Consider the following 6,000-nt stretch of genomic DNA (forward strand, 5'->3'; position numbering starts at 1 on the left):
CAGAGAGCAAGTGTTTTCCCTTCCACTGAAATAAATCTCCCCTAAAGCTGCAATTGCTCATTCTTTTGTTCCATCCTCATTTGAAATGGGTTCTGCAAAGCCTCCATACCACGCTAAATAATCTTCAACTCTCACTTTTTAAAATCTGTTGGTTTATGCCTTAATGGCTTTGATGGGCTTTGCTATTCAGTCTTGTTACTTAAACCACTTTCCTCATATTCCTAAACTCTGTGTTTTCATTCATCCCTACCACAGTGGACTCTTTGAAGCTGAAAGGATTTATTTATTATCCAGAATACTTTTCCCCCCTGATTTTGGAAACATACCTTTTTAAATGACAGTGTGACACAGTTCAGGCTATTTTCTGGGTCTAGAATACTGAGAAAGAAACAAACATATTTTTTGTTCTGATTTGCTGAAAAATCCATCCATGCCTTGCAGGGAATCATTTTTCTAGCAGATCTGTGTCAGCACCAAACAATAGAAATGTCGCACTCATCGTGAGTTTAATGTGATCTGAAATAACATTCTGTTTGAGTTCAGTTGTTAGTGGCATTAATAAAAGCTAATCAGTAGCAATGGTGAATTTCTGGAAGATTACTGCGTATGAACTGTAATTCTCCATCTTCAATATGCATTGCAATTTTAAATTAAACTAATTTGGACACACATAGGAAATGTCAGTCTGGGTAACGCTGTGTAAACAGGCTGAAGTATCACAGAGGAGAATCAGGAACAAATAAAATCGTCTGTATGACTTCGTTCTTAAATCAATGTTGACACTTTCTCTACTCCTACAATGATAATGTAACTTTCAGTTCTTTCTTCATGTGCTGTCCTTATTGTGCAACTAAGGAAATATTGGAAAGTGTAATCATCATTTTGTCAGTCATGTATTTTAATATTGCTCTCCAATATTTGAAAACAACTAAAAAGAAGGGTAGACTCTCCAAAGCCCATCTATCAGTCAGAGGCAGTCCTCTTTTTTTCCAACCTGCAAACAGATTCTTTGAAAACTGGAAAGATGTCCACATAATTTGGAATACTTCCAGTTGCTTCCAGGCCAGACAGATGAAGTGCCCAGATTCCTCTGTTCTCTGGGGATGGAAAAGGCAACCAAGATCAGGATCCAAAACTATTTTGTTTTATCTTATATTTCTACACTATTTCCAAATAGAGAGATGGTGTCACTAAAACACTTCAGTCAAAACCGGTTCCTCTTCTGACTTAAGCTGCAACTCAGCCCCAAATGACATGAACAACCTGAGTCCAGAGACTTCATTTCATCTGGCTTCTACTAAAAAAGAATTACGAAATCCACACAGAGCACTGGTTTCCACAGTGGTATGGAATAGTATATTTGTCTAACCAGAGTCTAGCAGTTAGCCATGCACATGCGGCTGGCTGGAGGCCTTTGCTTTCTGTGACCTAATCAGGACACAGTGGCATGTAATGGAATTGTGACTTTGTGTTGCAAAATGGCCCCTGTAGAGCTTCAGTTTTCCCTGCAGTAATGGTCTCACCTGCGGTACTCACATGCCTCACATGCTGCAGGGTGAAATACCAGTTTTAAGGGTGTGTTCAGATACAGAAGCAGGAGCCAAGGCTTGTAGCCTGCATGGGACAGCCTGAGGTTAACTCACTTAACCACGCTGAGAACATCTTAGTTATAAGTTGAGAATAACGTCACCTTTTTTAGTATCTCACAACAAAGGAATGACTACTAGGAACAGCTGATGCTTGCAATTTTTTCCTTAAGTTGTGAAGAATTTCAAGTGTTGTTTTGTAACTTGTGCAGAATTGACAATGTAGGCCATTTTCTCAGGTCTGCTGGACAAGATGCATTTCTCCAGCATCAGATTTCTAAGAGATACAGTTCCCTCCTCATATTCTGGCTTAAGTTTCATTAGTAAAGAATTTGGATGGATCCTGCTCTTGGGCAAAGGGAACAATTTAAATCCCCTGACAGAAAATCTTCCAGCAGTCCTTCCAGGTTAGAAACAGATTTATGCATTATTGGATAGATATAGGGGTACTTAAAAAGACTCTTGTCTCTTTGCATGGTGAAGTGTTCAACAAGGATGAGAAGAAACATTCTGCTCTGCAAAATGCACCAGGGGCTAGATCTCATTCACTGCTGTAGTGCCCCATGCTTCCAGAACAGTAAGTGGACATTCAAAGGGGTGCAGCTGGGCTAATGCCACAATACAGTGATGCCAACCAGTATCCATTAGGACTGAAGCCTGCTAAAGCACAGCAAAAGCACAGCTTGCATGCCAAAGAGCTTTCCCAGTTTTTATGTGATGAGTGTCACAGCCTCAGACACTTCCAAGACACTGAGCATCAGTCAAGCTGTAGTACTTGCCTACGCATGAACACAGAGTCTAAGGGAGGATTTGAACTCTGCTGAATTAGCTTAGCTTTCAAAAACAGAATGTAGCTGTATTCAAAGTACAATACTGCCCAGGGACTACATACTTGTACATGCATATTTACCACAGGTCAGATACCATGATTATATATATTATTCCCAAGATTGATTGGCACTCATTGCCCTGATCTAATTATCCCAGATGTAGTGTTATTTTTGCAAATGAACAAGAATAATCCCTACACACCCTTAACACAGACACTTCTATAAAAGAATGTCAGTGTCAATGGAACTGCTTTCATATAATCTCTTCTGATCAGAGGACAGCTACTGCCCACCCTTCCACCTCTACTGGAAAAATAGGTAGGTCATGTAACTACTCTGTCTCTGATCCAAACAAGTCAGGATAAATAAAACAGCAGCAGGTTCTAATTAAAATGGCCAAAGTTGAAAGGGCAAGGCTTGTTAATAATTGCTTGACTGAACAGTGAAGGCTATTTAACTTCCAGGGGCTTGTTTGGACTACACTAGTTCAGGCAGAAGATAGGAAGGGGAAAAAGAGAATTAGACATCTACCACTGGGCCTGACAGCATTAACTTTATGGAAATCCAAACTGAGAGAATCTTTCAGTCTGAATCACTTCCTTGGTAAGGAATATCTGGGACAAAATCTTGCTTAACTGAGAGTAGCAGTGACTTCACCTGGATTCCCCAGAGGTCACACTCATTGTCCCACAACTCCTACAGCCATCACCCTGCAGTGTGTAGAGGCCAAGTACACATAACTGGTTCCTGTCCTGTGCTACTTCAGCAGTTGGCTCCATTTTCCTTGCATGCTCGTACTACTCTGGCTGTACCAGCCCAGAATTTGATTTAGTCTGAGCTAAAGCCAAATGAGCCTGAACCACCTCAGAGAGACGAGTATTCTCTCCCCCTTAACTCACTGATTAGTGCTTTTTAGCTGCTTCTGCTCCTCTCTAAAGCTTAGAATTCAAGAAGTGGAGGAAAATAACTCTTCTCATTAGAAATAACAGTCATATGAAAAAAACACTTATCTAACTAATTACGGGCATTGTGTGCACAGCCCATTTGCTCTTGATCACCACTTCCTTTTAGTTACTCCTTGTACTACTGCTTCTTCTTGCCCTATGAGTAGGACAGCAGTGGTGTAAGGTGTCCACTACCTCCTACTGCTCATCTACTTTTTTTTGCATAACATAAGTGAGTTTTTTTCATCTCATTCCCAGAGGACACTGAGGGATAATACTTAAAGACCAGTGATGACAAGTCCTGTGCAATATTACTTTTCACAGACATTGCAGATCCTAGCACTGGCAAGCCAGCAGTATTTTTCCATGGAGTTTCTCTGTCCCAAAGAGAAAAGAAAGAAACCAATAAGTTAAATCTTGCAGCCACTTAAGCCAATACTAATTCCCTAGTCATCTGAAGGAATAAGCTGGGACTAGATACCTCTCTGCTCGAGTCATCAAGTTAGAATAAGACGAGCTCAGCATCCAAAACTGGGGAAAAAGAAATAAGATTATTCCAAACTGCTTTCTGTTCATCTTATTTGCAACCAGACAGACCTGATTAGAGCTGAACTTGTGCAGAGCATCATAGTGGCATTCAGTGGACCACTTGCAAAGTATGTATTTCCTTCAAGTGTCCAGAAGGAATTACATGGACCTGGCAGCCAGGGACAGATGTTTGCTAAAAGCCAAGCTTCCAAGCTTCCACACTTGCTTCAATTTGCCAGTTAAACATACAAAGCAAACAATGGGGAAGGGGAAGAATGTGGGGGGCCTGGAGGTGGTTCACAGTATTGTTATGCCAGAAAACGTCAAAATGAGCCAGATATAGCAGCCAGTAGAACTACTTACACGACATTATAATATGCAGAGCATTGCCTGCCTGCCTCCTGATCCTGAGAGTAACTTGTCATTATGTTGAATTTGCATCGCATTTGTTTCCTTTAAGAGAGCTAGAATCCTCATACATCACCCCCCATATGTGAGTAAATGCAGTCAGGCTGCCTGTCAAGGCATTTCAAGAGAAGGCCAAGATCTGGGCCTTGGAAAGCTGACAGTTTGTCTGTGCTGAAACCTAATGGACACAACATCACGTGGAACTGCCTGTCCCAGCAAGAGGCTGAACGACTAATACTCTCTGGTACCGGACAAAAGTAACAAATGCTCCTGCTCTGGAAGCACAGTCAGGTAGAGATCTCAGCCAACTCAAGCTAATTAACCTTAAGGAGAGGCCGGATCAGTATCACAGCCAGCACAGGCCTGAAACTTGGATGCTCCCTCCACTTTTTAGCCCATGATCTACCTACCCTGATTCCAGACCGCACTAACGCACAGGTTGTCTCTCTGCCCTAGGATTTACACTCTCCATGCACCAGCAAGCAGTGTGCACCTAAGACCAGCTCTGAGCTCTGCACTCCAATATGGCTCTGCAGTACAAACATTTACACTTATTGACCTAAGAGATAGTAAGCAAAACCATCAGCGGTGATCCTGACTCATCTGTAATTTCCCTTCCTAGCTCCAGATACATCCCGTGAAACTGTTCAGGAGCTTTTCTTTGTATGAAGAAATTAAGTGCACATACTTTGCCTCATTCAAATATTTCTTTAATTAGCAGGTGCTTATCTTGCCATTAGAAAGCTTCTGATTGACCTTAGAATATGGTTTGCGTCCACCTTTTTCTATAAGAAAAGCAGTAATCGTCACAAAAGACAGATTATTCCAACCCGTCATTTGTTTTAGACTATAGCAATGAGAAGAATATCATTGGTAATTTGGACTGTTGTAGAATATGCCAACAAGTTTGTTCTGTACTCTAAAAGGGAAATCACATAATTGCTTTGGCAAGACTGCTCACTGTTCATTGTGTGTGGTTATTGCAAAGCCACCAGTAAAGACATATTTCAACGTATATTATCTATGGCTCTGAAAGACTCCTAAGCCTATTCCTTTGCCCTCGGCACCCTCTTTTTGCTCATCCCAAAATCTTACAACTTCAGTTCATCCCTGACTGCAAAACCAGCATCAGAAGTGAAACCTGACGGGAGCTGGTTGGGGAGAAGTGAGGGGGTAAGCAGTTTTTAACTAAAGGAGAAATAAAATTTAAATGGAATTTGGCCATTCTTAAATATTAAAGGTTGCAACCACAAAATCAAAGTTTTGTGTTTCAGACACTTTTATGTACTGGTCTAACTGAAAACAGCTTTGCATAAAAGTACAATTTTGCAAGTCAGCCCGCTTCCACAAGGAGAACTAGCCCCTCAAGCTACTGCTAAAAGGTTGTTTGGCCTGCAGAGATTTGGCCCCTTCTCTCATACACTCCTGTTAGCAAAATAGGAATGAACCAGCATCTCATAAACCCCTACACCCTTGAAATACCAGAGGTGCCCAGGTCAAAGAGTAAGAGAAGCCATTAATTTGGCATTTGTTTTCCTTTGAGACGCTTGGTGCTAGCTGTTTCTGGAGGCTCACACACAGAGTTAGCTTCACACACTTTATGGGGTTCCATTTACTCCAACAATTGCAAACACTGAGAGGCCCAGGGACTCCAAGATGAAGTGGAAATCAGCTGCTGTTATCTCTTTAAAAAAAAAAGATCCC

The sequence above is a fragment of the Numida meleagris genome, chromosome 3, assembly GCF_002078875.1.
Source record: "Numida meleagris isolate 19003 breed g44 Domestic line chromosome 3, NumMel1.0, whole genome shotgun sequence".
NCBI classification, from domain to species: domain Eukaryota; kingdom Metazoa; phylum Chordata; class Aves; order Galliformes; family Numididae; genus Numida; species Numida meleagris.